The sequence below is a fragment of the Bubalus kerabau genome, chromosome 6 (assembly GCF_029407905.1).
Source record: "Bubalus kerabau isolate K-KA32 ecotype Philippines breed swamp buffalo chromosome 6, PCC_UOA_SB_1v2, whole genome shotgun sequence".
Classification (NCBI taxonomy): domain Eukaryota; kingdom Metazoa; phylum Chordata; class Mammalia; order Artiodactyla; family Bovidae; genus Bubalus; species Bubalus kerabau.
The window spans coordinates 103,780,362-103,796,933 of NC_073629.1; the positions used below are offsets into that span (position 1 = coordinate 103,780,362).

The 16,572-nt window shown below is 39.6% G+C and overlaps 1 long non-coding RNA gene across 1 annotated transcript in view; it reads right to left on the minus strand.

Moving 5' to 3' along the window:
- LOC129655587 (uncharacterized) overlaps window positions 1-15,595 on the minus strand; it is a 99,166-nt gene extending 83,571 nt beyond the window's left edge. Inside the window, exons 1-2 of the long non-coding RNA XR_008716051.1 lie at window positions 15,473-15,595; window positions 2,185-2,319 (exon numbers count right to left, since the gene is read on the minus strand). This is a non-coding gene — a long non-coding RNA (uncharacterized LOC129655587). The remainder of the gene's footprint in view (window positions 1-2,184; window positions 2,320-15,472) is intronic.
- Between the last annotated feature and the right edge of the window lie 977 nt (window positions 15,596-16,572).

Here is a 16,572-nt window from a genome sequence, read left to right on the forward strand (position 1 = left end):
CTTGCTTACATCTCTACTGTACTGAGTGTGTTTATGTGGATACTATCTAAAAAAAACATGACAGTTCTTAGATATCTACCTCAGAGAGAGGTTCTGCTACTTTAGGGAATTGTTGACTGGGCTTTGGGGTTGAATTCTTTTTAAGCAAAGAAAAATTAACCCTGGGATGTATCTGTATTTTATTTGGGGGTGGGTAGTTTGTTGGTGGTAGTATTTCTTAATTTTTAGCTTAGGGAATAGATGTTTTTATAAATATGTTTTTTTTTTTAATTTTTTATCTTCCCCATAGTAGAAGTGATAGCCAAAGGGGTCAGAATAAGAGAAAAGGGAAAAAATAGAACTGTTGAAGAGGGCTGCCTAGCCCCAGTCCTGTCCATCAGGAAGCACATTCAGCAGGGCACCAAGACAAAATCACTTAAACTTTCTCCTTTGTTTGTAAAGTTACTTAGGTGTTCTTTGCTTGTACAAGTAGCTTTCTGCTGCATTTGGTGTGGAGGCAGTCAGGGACTGGCTCCCCAAGCCTGTCCCTGCTCTTCTCACAACTCTTGAGCAGGGCTGAACTCAATAATTTTGAGCAAATGTCACCTTCCCCTGTGAGTGACATGCCTAAAATCTTTTTTAAAAAAACTTATTTGCAGATCAAAGGTGAAAGAATGAGGAGGCGTTTTTGCCAAACATGTCAAATGCAGATTGGGGTGTTTGTGTATGTATCTCCCTCGATTTCCTCAGAAATGAGATATCTTTTAATTCTCAGTCCAAAATCAAGAGGGTGGAGTGAGAGTGGAGGGATGTTGCAAAAAGCAGGTATAGAGGAAGGTAAAATCACTGTCTCACCCCTCACCCCTCACCCTACAATCTGAACCCTTCCAACATCCTCAGCCATGAAATTAAAAGATGCTTACTCCTTGGAATAAAAGTTATGACCAACCTAGACAGCATGTTAAAAAGCAAAGACATTACTTTGCCAACAAAGGTCTGTCTAGTCAAGGCTATGGTTTTTCCAGTGATCATGTATGGATGTGAGAGTTGGGCCATAAAGAAAGCTGAGCGCTGAAGAATTGATGCTTTTGAACTGTGGTGTTGGAGAAGACTCTTGAGAGTCCCTTGGACTGCAAGGAGATCCAACCAGTCCATCCTAAAGGAAATCAATCCTGAATATTCACTGGAAGGACTGATGTTGAAGCTGAAACTCCAATATTTTGACCACCTGATGGGAAGAACTGACTCATTGGAAAAGACCCTGATCCTGGGAAAGATTGCAGGCAGGAGGAGAAGGGGATGACAGAGGATGAGATGATTGGATGGCATCACCGACTCAATGGACATGAGTTTGAGTAAACTCTGGGAGTTGGTGATAGACAGGGAAGCCTGGCGTGCTGCAGTCCATGGGGTCACAAAGAGTTGGATACGATTGAGCAACTGAACTGAAGTGACAATCCTCAGGCTTTTATGAGGATATAATCAATAAGGTAACAATTTCAGATTTAAGATATCTGCTTTAGAGAGTTGGCTATAATTCAGGGTAGTCTTTATACATAAGTAAGACACTTCAGAGAGAGACACATTGTCCATAGAGCAAACAGGATTTCTATCCTATAATTAGTCCATGAAGCTGCAAGGGGTGTGTGTGTGTTAGTCACTCAGTCATGTCCAACTCTTGCGACCTCATGGACTATAGCCTGCCAGGTTCCTCTGTCTATGGGATTTCCCAGGCAAGAATACTGGAGTGGGTTGTTATTCCCTTCTCCCAAGGATCTTCCCAAACCAAGGATGGAACCCAGGTCTCCTGCATTCCAAGCAGTCTCCTGTGTTGCAGGCATATTCTTTACCAACTGAGCCACCAAGGAAGACCCCCACACTGGGAGCAATGTTATGTTTTTTCGGCTGTGTGGGTTCTCTGATGCACTGCAATTTAGGAGCTATGACTAAACCTCTGAACACACTCTGGGCACTCATGGGCACTCATGGGGCCTCACTCATGACACACTAGTGTGCGTCAGCTGATGCCAGAGGAAGCTGGAACTGTAATGCCAGTGATTCCATTGGTGTCTAATAAAATTTGAACTGTTACTGAAATATTTCCCACAGTCTGGGCAATAATATTTCTCTACTGGGTGGATCAACTGATGCTTCATAAGGTGTGAGCCCTGAGTAAAATTCCTTCCACACTTAAAACATACATACACAGCTCCACACAGGACCATTCATGACTTGCAAATGGCCTTATGTTGTCCTCTTCAGGGGTAGTTATTCTCTGTTGATGTTCCAGAGATGGTATTTCATATTCAGTTTCAAAGTCTTCTCTCTGATAATCCTACGCTGAAGGCAAGAATGCACCATCAATCAACTCTTTTTTCAAAAACATAGTGGAATTTTTTCTGATGATAAAAATAACATATAACAGACCCCATGGATTGTATAGTCCATGAATTCTCCAGGCCAGAATGAATTCTCCAGGCCAGAATACTAGAATGGGTAGCCTTTCCCTTCTCCAAGGGATCCTCCCAATCCAGGGATCAAACTCAAGTCTCCTGCATTGCAGACAGATTCTTTACTGGCTGATCCACAAGGGAAGCCCAAAAATAACATTTGCTTATTATTGAAAAAATGCAGACAGTACCAATATAGATTCCTTCTATATATGCTATTTGATAATCTACTTTCCCCCCCAATGTATAGTGGGCATCTTTCCATGCCTAAAATGTAGCTTTACATCATTTTTCACTTGTATACTGGTATTCTATTATACAGATTAAAATGAAGTGGTTATGAGCATCTCCTTTGGAATCAGATTGTCAAGAATTCAAATCCCAATTTTACCATCCATTGGCAGTAGGATCTTGGACAAATTATTGAATATCTCTCGGTCCTATTTCCTTTACGTGTGAAAGGGACATTATAACATCCAACACAAATGTGAAAATTAAATGAAATAATGCCCAAAAAGAAATTTCAGAATACCTAATGCATAATAATGGGTCTTCCTGTTGGCTCAGATGGTAAAGAATATGGCTGCAATGTGGGAGACCCGGGTTTGATCTCTGGGTGGAGAAAATCCCCTGGAAAAGGGAATGGCTACTCACTCCAATACTATTTCCTGGAGAATTCCATGGACAGAGGAACCTGGTGAGCTACAGTCCATGGAGTTGCAAAGAGTTGGACATGATTGAGTGACTAACACACACAACACAATGCCTAAAAAGAAATTTCAGAATATCTAATGCATAATAATAGCTTAATAGATGATAGGAACTATCTTTGGAAGGATTATATTTTATTTTAAATAATGACCTATCAATGGACACATAGATTATTTCTAAGTTTTCTTTAAGAAACAATGACACAGTACATTCCTCTTCATATAGAAATTTTTTCCCATTTGTGTAATTTGGTTTTTAAAGTTTAATCTATGAAATGAAACTCCTGGGTCAAAAGATATCAACAACATAATGTTTCTAACCTCTAACCTCTACCAAAGGTTTCACAGCATTAAAACTGAGAGAACTATAACACACAGATAGTACACAGACAAGGCTGAAGCACAGGAGCCAATGGAGAAATCAGGAAAAGAGGTAGTCTGTCTTGTAGGAATGGTAATTGAATAGCATCATTGACTCAGTGGACATGAACTTAGGCAAACTCCAGGAGATAGTGAGGGACAGGGAGGCCTGGCATGCTGCAGTCCATGGGGTTGGAAAGAGTCAGACACGACTTAGCAACTGAACAACAACAGCTTGTAGAAACTTTATTGTACAGGAGAGACGGAGGGAAGAAAGTATAGTAGAACAAGCTCAGAAGTCAGACAGTCTAGATTCAAACCCTTATCTGTCTATATCAGCTGTGTAATCTTGGACAAATAACATTTTCCAAATCTAAAATATTTTAAGATGATAATAATATAAATTTGTTAACTGAGGAATCAACTAGTATATCTGAAGGGTTTTTAAAATTTTTGTTTTTGGCTGTGTTGGGTCTTCATTGCTGTACACGGACCTTAGTTTTGGTGAGTGAATAGGTCTACTCTCCCTTGTGGCACGTGGATGATAGCATGCAAAAACAGAGAGCTGTAGACCAATTTCATTTATGAACATAGAGAAGAAATTCCTAAACAAAGTACGAGCAAAAATTGAAAGCCAGTAGAGTTCTAAAAGAATAATGTCATACCCAAGAAGTAGTTGGGTAATGTGGCAAATTTGAAAACTTTCACTGTCTCATTTTCCTTTTCTGTAAAACAAGATGGTAATAATACAGTAGGAGTTAACTCATAGGGATGCAGTATTGAGTTGAACATAAAGAACTAAGAACACTGACTGCTATATACCAAATGCATAACAAATGCTAATTATTAATATTATCATCATCACCACTTATTACCACCACTGGAACACAAGGATGGTCTGAATTTAGGTAAAGAGAAAAACCCTAACCTTAATCTCTCTCAAAAGTCCTTTCACAAAACTCAACTTTCGTTTCTTTTAAAAATACTAAACCACATTGGGAATTTCCTGGAGGTTCAGTGGTTAAGACTCTGTGCTTCCACCACAGGGGGCGCAGGTTTGATCCTTGGTTGGGGAACTAAGATCCTGCAAGCCATGTGGCCAAAAAACTAAAACTAAACATAAAAATACTAAGCAGTCTAGAAATATAAGTAAGCCCAATACATACCCCTAAAACTACAGAAAAACATCATCCTTGAAGATACAGGCATACTTCAGAGACATTGAAAATTTGGTTTCAGATCACAACAATAAAACAATTCTCACAGTAAAGTGATTATCACTATAAAGCAAGTCTACCTGAATTTTTGGTTTCCTAATGCATATGAAAGCTGTTTACACTATACTGTGGCCTATTAAGTTTGCAATGTCACATTATGTCTAAAAAAAAATTTTTTTTTTTAGGTTTTTAAATTAAACCTAATTTAAAAATAATGCTGTTGGGGGAATTCCCTGGTCATCCAATGGTTAGGATTCTGTGCTTTTACTGCCAAGGTTGAACTGCCAGGATTGAACTGCCAGGGTTCAATCCCGGGTGGAGAACTAATACCCCACAAGCCACATGGTACACAGCCAAATAATTCTAGTAAATACTGTTGTGGAACTGGCATCAACAGACTTGCTCAACACAGAGTTGCCACAAATCTTCAGTCTGTAAAAAAAAAAGCAACATCTGTGAATCACAATCAAGCAAAGCACAATAAAACAAGGTATGCCTGTATCTACTATCACTGCTGCTATTCTGCATTTTTCTGGATCTCTTAGCCAATGCAATAAGTCAGGAATAAGAAACAAAAGGTATAAATATTAGAAAATAAGAGGCAAAACTGGGTTTTATTTGCAGATAATCTAAATAGTCAAAAAATCTGAGACAGGACAATGAATTGAGAAAACTATTGGAATTTTTTTTTTTTAATTTAGGACAAGCATGGAAGCTGAGTGCTTAGTGCAATGACCCAATACAAAAGAAAGTAAAGGTGCTAGTCGCTCGGTCATGTCCGACTCTTTGCGACCCCACAGACTACAGTACACCAGCTTCCTCTTCCTCTACACCGGAGTGGGTAGCCACTCCCTGTTTCGGGGGATCTTCCCGACCCAGGGACCGAATCCAGGTCTCCAGCATTGCAGCCATACTCTTTCCCCTCTGAACCACCAGGGAAGCCCAACTCAATACAAAAACAACATACAAAATCTGAGCCTCAGAACCCACACCAACAAAACAGAGATTATGATATTGTAATCATAAAATAAATGTAAATACAGTATTTAGCAAAATGCTTGCCATATGGTACACCCTTCATAAATAAATCATTATGAGAATTCAGTCATTTATTTGAAAGCTTGCTTTGGAAATAACATACTTATATACCTAGTATACAATAAAGTTGTTCAGATTTGATTAACAGAGGATACTACCTTTTCATAAATTTGTTTCTTTAAATAACTGGGATATTTACAGCAATAAGCAATCGATGTTTTACGTAGTTCAGATCCCACGCTGAAAGCATTTTGCTGCCATCTGGTGACTGTATCTTTTTAAAAGTGCAGTCAAGTTTGCAAAGCTCTTCACAATACAAACTGCAAACATAACTCTGAATTATAGTAAATCTAGTGGCACATTTTTGTCCAGAGACAAACTGACCTTACAATGTTAGGGGATTCAATTACTAATCAAAGACAGAAATTTGAGAATCAAACGTACCAAACAACTTCAGAAAATACTTAAAGGAAAGCTCAACTCTCTTTGTTACTGCTCACAGGCCACATTCTAAGGAGACATGGCTAAGAGTTCATCCAGCAAAAGACATGATTATTCTGGGATGGAGAGGATGATGTTGAGGCATAAGGGAAGTCTGGTTGATGCGGGCTTTGTGATATAAATGCAAAAAGCATGGGCTCTGGAGTTAAGACCTATCACTTACCAACCATGTGACCCAAAGCAAGTTTCTGATCCTCAGTTCATTTTCTCACCTGTAAAATGTGAAGAGTACCAACTTGGCAAGGTTACTAGGGAAAAATGAAAAGTTCAATCTGTTCTGCTCCAAAAGTTCAGTCTGTTGTGCTCCAAATTAGCTTCAAAGCTAGTTTCTCAAACACAAACTAGTTCTTTTGTGACTAGCTTATGGAGAAATAATGCCATTATTATTCAAAAGTTGTACTGGTTCATACATAGTTTTCCAGAATGTTAATGCTTTGCACCACCAACTAACAACATCTGAATTTAAATAAACTAACATGACTGAATGCAGCAAACTAAGGGATAAATGTGTATGATCCATCTTGTAAATGATAGCTGTTTTTTCCACATTCTTTCTCTTGGCCACAGCTTTGTCATGGATACAAATGATGTGAAGTTTTCCCAATATTTGTGTATCTTGCCCTTATCTCCATAATCCAGCACCTACATCCCTTTTTTATATCCCATTCATCAAGTTACCTCAGCTTTGTAGGCTAAAGTCCTAAATTTGTCGAGGTATTTATTTATTCATTAGGAGTTCAGCATATCTTTTTAGCAATATTACTATATTTATTAGGATCGTCTTTGCATTGCTTTTTCACAATATTAATTCTTCAACCCAAGAGCATGGGATATCTTTCCATTTCTTTGTATCACCTTCAGATTCCTTCCTCAGTGTTTTATAGTTTTCTGAGTATAGGTCTTTCATCTCCTTGGTTAAGGTTAATCCTAGGTATTTTAATTCCTTTTGATGCAATTTTAAACAGGATTTTTTTTTACTTTCACTTTTTAATATTCATTATTAGCATCTGGAAATGCAACGATTTCTGTACATTAACCTGTATCCTGCAACTCCACTGAATTCAGTTCTAATAGTTTTTGAGTGGAGGCTTTAGGGTTTTCTATACAAGTATCATGTCATCTGCAAATAGTGAGTGATAGTTTTACTTTTCCCCTTCCAAATTGGATCCTTTTTATTTCTTTTTCTTGTCCAATTGTTAAGTTTTTGATATTTGCAAATGCACATATAGTGACTTTATCACCACTGCCACTGGGCCAACACAGATTGTAAGCTTTCATCAACTTCAAGGAACATTCCACTTTCAAAGGAATCTAAAACATGAAAAAAATGTGCATTAAAAAAATCAATTAAAAAATCAGTAAAATAACATTTTTAACCCTTATGACAGCCCTATGACAGAGGTACCACTATTATCTTACTTTTGTAGGTGAACTAAAGCACAGAGAGGTTAAGTAATTGGCCCACGATCACAGAGTTAATCAGTGTTAGAGCTGATTAACAGAGTTCAAAGCCAGGAGTCTGGTTCCAGACCCTTTTAAGTGGCCCTTGACTTCAGGGCTCTATACCCAAAACCAATACAATATTGTAAAGTAATTAGCCTCCAATTAAAATAAATAAATCTATTAAAAAAAAAACTGAAGACTGTTGAAAAAAAATACAAATAAATAAATAAAATACCCAAGCCGCAAACATTTATACTATTCACCCAAGGCAAACTACATAATGCAGGTCATCATCAGAAAACCTCAAGGCCTCCAGCTAGGTTTTAAGGAATTTGAATACCTGTATAAAAGGCCACTAATTTACCATATCTTAAAAATCAGAAATGTTAGTTCATTCTTCTGGCTGTTTGTTCTTAAAACCCTCACCTGGGTACATTTTCCTTCGGAGCATCAACTCTCTTGAGACCCAGTGCTCTCCACTGTTCAAGCCTGGAGAGAAGTGCAGCCTTTAGAAAACGGGATACCTTTGAATCAGTTCTAATGAGGTGGATGAAACTGGAGCCTATTATACAGAGTGAAGTAAGCCAGAAAGAAAAACACCAATACAGTATACTAATGCATATATACGGAATTTAGAAAGATGGTAACAATAACCCTGTGTACGAGACAGCAAAAGAGACACTGATGTATAGAACAGTCTTATGGACTCTGTGGGAGAGGGAGAGGGTGGGAAGATTTGGGAGAATGGCATTGAAACATGTAAAATATCATGTATGAAACAAGTTGCCAGTCCAGGTTCGATGCACAATACTGGATGCTTGGGGCTGGTGCACTGGGACGACCCAGAGGGATGGAATGGGGAGGGAGGAGGGAGGAGGGTTCAGGATGGGGAACACATGTATACCTGTGGCGGATTCATTTTGATATTTGGCAAAACTAATACAATTATGTAAAGTTTAAAAATAAAATAAAATTAAAAAAAAAAAAAGAAAACGGGATACCCGCATATGGGGAAAGACAATGGATATAACTCTCCCAGTGAGCTGTTTCTAGACCCAGGGGTCAGGGACAAGCTGAGACAATTGATCATGCCAAGCAATTTAAATCACCACTAATTAGTCTTAAATGAAATACTCCACCTTAGACAATTTGAACTTTTTTCCCTTTGAAAACCTTCAGTTAATATCTATCTTCCCCTAGAAAACTGTAAGCTCCTGAGAGCAAGAGCCAGGTTGCTTTTCTCACCGTTAACATCCACAGCACTTGGAATGGTGGGTGGTGCAAAGCTTTAAAACTAAATAAAAACTGAAATTATCTTTAAAGACACTTACTCAGGCAAATTTACTTTGTAAATCAAGAACATAAGGAAATGGAAATTTTTATGTAAAAATTGCTAAAGGGACTTCTCTGGTGGACTTTGTGTTCCCAGTGTAGAGGGCACGCATTCCATCCCTGGTCAGGGAACTAAGATCCTGCATGTCACTCAGCACTGGAAAGAAAAAAAAAAAACGCTGCTAAGGTTCTGTGGAGATCCAACCAGTCCATCCTAAAGGAAATCAGTCCTGAATATTCACTGGAAGGACTGATGTTGAAGCTGAAACTCCAGTGCCATCTGATGCAAAGAACCAACTCATTGGAAAAGACCCTGATGCTGGGAAAGATTGCAGGCAGGAGGAGAAGGGGGCGACAGAGGATGAGATGGCTGGATGGCATGACCGATGCAATGGATATGAGTTTGAGTAAACTCCGGGAGTTGGTGATGGACAGGGAAGCCTGGCATGCTGCAGTCCACGGGGTCGCAAAAAGTCAGACATGACTGAGCAACTGAAATGAACTCAAGGTTCTATGGAGTTAAAAAAAAGAAAGACATTCTGCAGGAGCTTAAAAAGAACAACATAGATCCCTCCAAACTTGAGTCAACCTAATACACCAAAGGTTATCAGATTTACCTACCCCTCATAGCAACCCCCAAAATCTTCTGACAGCACACTGCTTTTTGTTGTTCAGTCACTCAGTCATGTTCGACTCTTTGAGACCCCATAGACTGCAGCACACCAGGATTCCCTGTCCTTCACTATCTCCCGGAGTCTGCTCAAACTCATGTCCATTGAGTCGGTGATGCTATCCAATCATTTCATCCTCTGTTGTCCCTTCTCACACTGTTTACATATACTTTTTATTACTGTAACAGACACATCCACTCTCCCTCAACCAAGTTCCCTGGCTGCCTATGACTGAAACTATGAAGCCAGAGGTAGACTCAACATCCAGAGCTGACTGGCACAAGGAGCCAGAGTCACTCCAAAACACAGAGCAGGTACTTGATACTGATTAATCAAGAGTCAGCCCAGGGACTCACAGATAGGGTGCGGAGCCAATCATCTTTGCCCCAGCCAAGTTTTCCTAAATACAAATGAATAAAGCTCTAGGGTAGAAAATCATTTTGTATGTCATTCAAGTAGAAACTGTTTGCCTATGGTACAAGATGAGGACAACACAGCAATCATAAGATACACAAAACGGCTGTCTAAATTCATCACACATTTTAATCAGAGTATAATTGCTTTACAATGTTGTGTTAGTTTCTACTGTACGACAACGTGAATCAGCTGTATGTATACATACATCCCCTCCTTCTTGAGCCTCCCTCCCACCACCACCACCCCATCCCACCCCTCTAGGTCATCACAGAGCAACATAAGTTCATCACACTTTAACTACAGAAGTATCCTGGGATCCCCAGGTCACTGAACTAGAAGCTATATAATTATTGTTCGCACTTCTATTTGAATATTTATGAGTTGAGTTAGTCTCAAGGCTTCACCACTTGACTGGAATAAACCTGATTAACCATCACCTGTGGGTCTTGAATGGCATCTCCCTGTCCTGGGAACTCTGGGACTCCCAGAGCCATGGCCCTTCCCCTCATACCTTCCCCTTGTATTTACTCTACTCTAATCCTGCTTTGGTCCCATGTTTTTACTCTCCTTTTCTGAGTTTGGAAGTCAGAGAAATTTATAATTCCTTCCAGCCCTGGATCTTGTAGACTAGTGAATCAGGATAAGTTCTTAAAGTTCACAGAAAATTTTTTACAAAATACACATACTTCCATCAAATCAAAACCTCCAAGATGAAATTGGAAAAACTCTCCAGGTATGTGATGGAAACCGTGATTCAGAATAGTTAAAATGGTGGCTACAGATTGTTAGTCTGCAGGCAAACTTTATCTGGGAAATACTAAAGGCAATTAAGGGTAAGTGGCAATGCAATGGGTGATTTCCTCAACACACACTCACCTGAAATGCTCCTCCATACCCACTGCATGTATTAAGCATTTCCTAGTGAGGATGGAACAATTGGATTTCATCTACCCCTCCAAAATCTTTCTCTACTCGTTTTTCTCTTCTGCCAAATCCATCTACCAAACAAGAAAAAAAAAAAACAAACAAGTAGAATACACTAATGTTTAAATGCCAAGCATAAGTTGGCATAGTGTTTGGCTATCTATAAATGCATGTCCATGAATAGTGAAGTGTGCCATCCTCCCTTACTTCCTAGAAGACATGGGTTCAAAACATAGTTGTTTAACTGTTAAGCATTATTGTGTTATGACAGGAAGATGAAAAAGTAAGATGCCTACCCCTTTCCATAGCTGAAGTCCTGCCTGAGCTTCCCAGAGAGGCTGTGAGATAGTTGTGAAGTAAAACATAAACCCAGAGTGGGGGACCTTGAGCTAAATTCACCTCTTGCCTTCTTCTACATCAAAATATCCACAAGGAAGACTGAAGACCATTTGTGGCCTAGGTGTTTTCACCACAAGTTTCAGAAAATCTAACTTCAGAGCTCAAGCAAAATTTCTAATCTGCCTTTTGTTTAAAAAGCATAGCAAGATTGTGGTACCATGGAAAAGCAGAGAATAATCCTGGTACAGGTCAAAGTCCGTGAAAGGGACAGAATTACTTGTTCATCTTTGTATCCACAGAACTAAATTCAGTGACCTGACTCTTAATAAATGCTTAAAGGATGGATGGATGGCTACATGGATGGACAGATGGTTGAATACATGGCATCTGCCAGAATAAGAGACATGTATGGAACAGAAAACTGCAGTCTCTGAAGGAATTCAAAAACAGGTATGAAACTAACTTCTTCTTGAGGTCTCTTTGTTTCACCTGAGCACAGAATAAGGTCTCCCTCTCAGCTGTGACCTACCATGATCTAAATCTGACCTTAAAAAGCAAAGGAAGACAGGAAAGGAATGGGAAGAGGGACCACAGCAAGACAAAGGTTAAGGAATCTATTTCCTGATATGCTGGTACACAGGAACGATACATAATAAAAATCTAAGAGAATACTTTAAATTCCTATTCAACAAAAATTCCATGTGATAAGCAAACTTGGTATTACAGTTTAACTGGCAGGGTTTTTTTCCTTCAGTTCAGTTCAGTTCAGTCGCTCAGTCGTATCCGACTCTTTGCGACCCCATGAATCGCAGCACGCCAGGCCTCCCTGTCCACCACCAACACCCGGAGTTCACTCAGACTCATGTCTATCGAGTCAGTGATGCCATCCAGCTATCTCATCCTCTGTCATCCCCTTTTCCTCCTGCCCCCAATCCCTCCCAGCATCAGAGTCTTTTCCAATGAGTCAACTTTTCACAGGAGGTGGCCAAAGGACTGGAGTTTCAGCTTTAGTATCATTCCTTCCAAAGAGCACCCAGGACTGATCTCCTTTAGAATGGACTGGTTGGATCTCCTTGCAGTCCAAGGGACTCTCAAGAGTCTTCTCCAACACCACAGTTTAAAATAATGCATGTATAAACCTGACAATTTTCTCTTAGTTGCAATCCAATTTCATTGCATGCTTAGTCACTCAGTCGTGTCTGACAATTTGCCCATGGACTGTAGCCCTCCAGGCTTCCTGCTCATGGGATTTTTCAGGCAAGAATACTGGAGTGGGTAGCCATTCCCTTCTCCAGGGGATCTTGCTGACCCAAGGACTGAACCAGGGTCTCCTGCATTGCATGCAGATTCTTTACCATCTGAGCCACCAATTTCATTAGAAGCACCCAGAAGATCATCAGCTTCAGATCCCGTCCACACTTACACTTAAGCACTGCCTTCTGATGTCTGGATTAAACTGAAGCTCCAGAAATGAGAATTCCCCCTCCTCAGGCCTTGGACATAGATGAACTCAGATAACCCAGTCACTGGCTCAGCACTAGCCAAGCAAAAATTATTCTTCAAATAACTTGGCTCTCAAGTTATTTCACTGGTACAAGGCCTGACATAATCTGGATCACCCATTTAGAAAAACAAATTCTAGAGAAAGTGTCTTGTGACCTTAACTGAGACATTTCTGGTCAGGGTTTTAGGAGAACAGAGGAGGGCTCACCACCCATCAAGGAGAAATTGAAGACAGCAACGATTATTGTTTGCACAATAAATAGAAAAGACATAGAAACCTTCCTTTTTAAAAACAAGCTATCTGGGGACTTCTTTTAAAAACAGGTCCAGTGGTGAAGGCTTTGTCTTCCAATGGAGGGGGTGCAGGTTCAATCCCTGGTTGGGGAGCTAAGATCCCATGTGCCTTGCAGCCAAAACACCAAAACATAAAACAGAAGCAACAATTCCCTGATGGTACAGTGGATAAGAATCTGCCCACCAATGCAGGAGACACGGGTTCGATCCCTGGTCCAGAAGGATCCCACGTGCATTGGAGCAGCTCGGCCAGTGCACCATAGCCACTGAGCCTGCATTCTGGAGCCCAGGAGCTGTAACTACTGAACCCATGTTTCACAGCATGAGAGGTCACTGCAGTGAGAAGCCCTGTGCATCACCGCTGGAGAACGGCCCCCTGCTCACTGCCACCCGAGTGGAGGCTGTGCAGCAATGAAGACCCAGCACAGCCAAAAATCAAATCAATATTTTTAAAAAATCTGCTCTACATAGAAACCATTAGAAATGGGGTCCCCCACCCCTGCCCTGCCCACTTGCCTGGATGTCAACTTCAGTTCCTCCCTTCCCCTCAGACTATACCTCATCAATCACCAGGTCTTGCTGATGCTTCCTCCTTAGTATTTCTTACATTTAGCTGCCTTTTTCTGTCCACGTTGCCCCTGGTATATTTATGTCAGTAGAGCGATAGTGTAGATTACTGGTCAAGACAATGGGTTTCGAAATTAGACACACCAGGGTTAGAAACCCAGCTCCTGAGTCATCATCTGTGTGTGCCCTTGAGCAAACTGCTTACCCAGTTTACACCTCAAGTTTGCCACATATAAAACAAAGATAACAGTAATCTCATAAAGCTGTTGAGGGTATTAAACAAGATAACATTCATAAAGTATTTTGATAATGATGCTGCTAAGTCACATCAGTCGTGTCTGACTCTGTGCGACCCCACAGACAGCAGCCCACCAGGCTCCTCTGTCCCTGGGATTCTCCAGGCAAGAATACTGGAGTGGGTTGCCACTTCCTTCTCCATTGTCTGAAAGGTAACCAAAGGTAATTAAACCCAGAAGCAAGCTGAGAAAAAAAGAAAAAAAACCAAACCCTAAAAAAACCCAGAACTACTTCAATTACTCCTTTTTGAGCTAGTATTCCCATGCTGGTTCCAAGGGCGGGGAGAATTTCCTGCCAGCCAAATGTACATCTTTGTTATAGATAAAGTTAGTTTTAACTCTTGGAGACTCTCACCCCCTTTTCACTAGATGATTATAGTCAGGAAACCTACAGCAGAGTAAATCTTTCCCTTTTCTCTAGGAAAATAATTTGCACATCATGCCCAGGAAAGTCCAATGGTCTGTTTCAGACTTTTTCAACAGAATTGTCGTAAGTGAAATTCTTACCCAGCACCATCTTTTCTGGCAATATATAAGCCACGTCTGACTATTCTCTTAAGTTTCCTTTTCTTATGGTTCTACTCTGTCTAGAACAAAAATATTTCAGCTCCTCCAAGTTTCTATTCCCTCTTTTCCTGAGTTTATATAGAAGGAGTGAAGAGAATCTGTGGAAAAGAAGTTTCATTTCAAAAACAATGTGCCAAAACTTTCCCTTAGGAGAGTTTCTCTTCTTTCTCAGTCAAGTGGACTGACGGGACACTATTTCATGGAGCTTCTCCAGTTAACTTAAAATACTTGGAAGCAATATGCACAGTATTAATATTCTTCAGGCTCTGATGCCCATCTTATGGCTCACAATGGTAAATTATTTGCCAGGAATTAAACATAAATAAATTCAGTAGGTAAAGAGGTGAAATTTGGCCCTTTGGGGCCCTAAAAGTCAAAGATAATAATTACAAAAGCAGTAAGAAGTGCTGAAATCCATTGTGACATTTGTTCTTCTGAATATATAATTTACAAATAAGTTACAAATTATATAGTGGTATTTCATATAAAATACACACATCCATTCTACTCATGTATAGTTGAACAGCAGTAAGAATAAAGAGATAGACCACGCATATGAAAATGTCCCTATTTTGTTACAAGCATTTCTAAGTAATGCAAATAAACTCTCCCAATAAGGGTAAACTGAGAGGAATTCTCTTGACAGATAGTAATGTAAATTAATTCCACTGACCACAGGGGTTTCTTTTGCATAGCCCTAGTTTCAGCTTGATCAGCTGACTTCATGAGCAGGCATTAACTACAAATTTATAATATTTTTTTCTACATTTATTAACCCCACATTGGCAGAGGATTTCTTTCTCAGGCATAGTCCCAGCTTCATAACCATAATCCCGTGTTATTTCTGTTCTTGCTTTCACATACCTGTCGCTGAAGTATTTTGATAATACTTGGCCATAAAGGATATCTTCAGATCTAGAATTAATCTCTCCCCTGGACTACTGAAACAGCCTTCTAATTGGCCTCCCTGCATGCACATTTACTTGTCTACCTAACTTTCCACATTATTACCAATGTGAGTTTTCTAGAATCTGATTGTCACTCCCTACTTAAAAATCCTTCTATGGATCCTACTGCCTTCAGGATAAAGTCCAAGCTTCCTAGTGGTACACAAGACCCTTTATTATCTGACCGCTGCTAACCTTCTCAACTTCAGTTCCCATCATTTACTCCAGGGACCACTCTCTGCAGAACTAGACACGAGCAGGATCAGACTGTGAAGCCATTAAGATTTTATCCTATCAGTATTGACAAAAGCCCTCCAGGAGAATATAATCATAATTGCATAAATACAACCTCAAAGCAAAACCCCTAAGTGTCAATGATCTCATCAACTAACATTGATTTTTTTTTTTTTTTGGTTAGAGTTATTCCTATGCATGTTGATATTATTATAAACAATCTCTCTTTATATAAATTTCCCAATTGGTTTGGCACAATACAAAATAAAAATCACGTCGGAAGCGGTAACATAAAATTCGACCAACTTACAAGATACACACACGCATGCCCCCATGGGTAGCATTTCTCTGACTATAATATGGACAATATGATTTCCCTCACTTTCCTATATCAAATTTTTTCTTAATATTTATTTTTAAGTGTATAACTTTCTAAATTTTTTCAAAAGAAAAATGCTTGAAGAATTTAAAAGAATATTAAAATTTTAATCCTAATGTAATTTTAATTCTAACCCAATAGTTACAATAATAGTGTTAATAGTAGCTAATGCTTGTGTATGTTGTTGTTGTTGCTGAGAGGCTGAATTTCCAAGTCTTGATGGGGAAATAAGGTATTGCTATGAATTCTGGGACACACCCATTTAAGAGCATAGGAGCTCTTTCCTGTTTTCACAATGAGCTGAAAACTGCCAATGCCTGCTCTAAGCAAATCCTTCCCTGTGCTAGCTGGCGAAGTTGGGTTAAGTCTTCATTTTCCACTTTATGTGTTTGGAGATGGCCTCC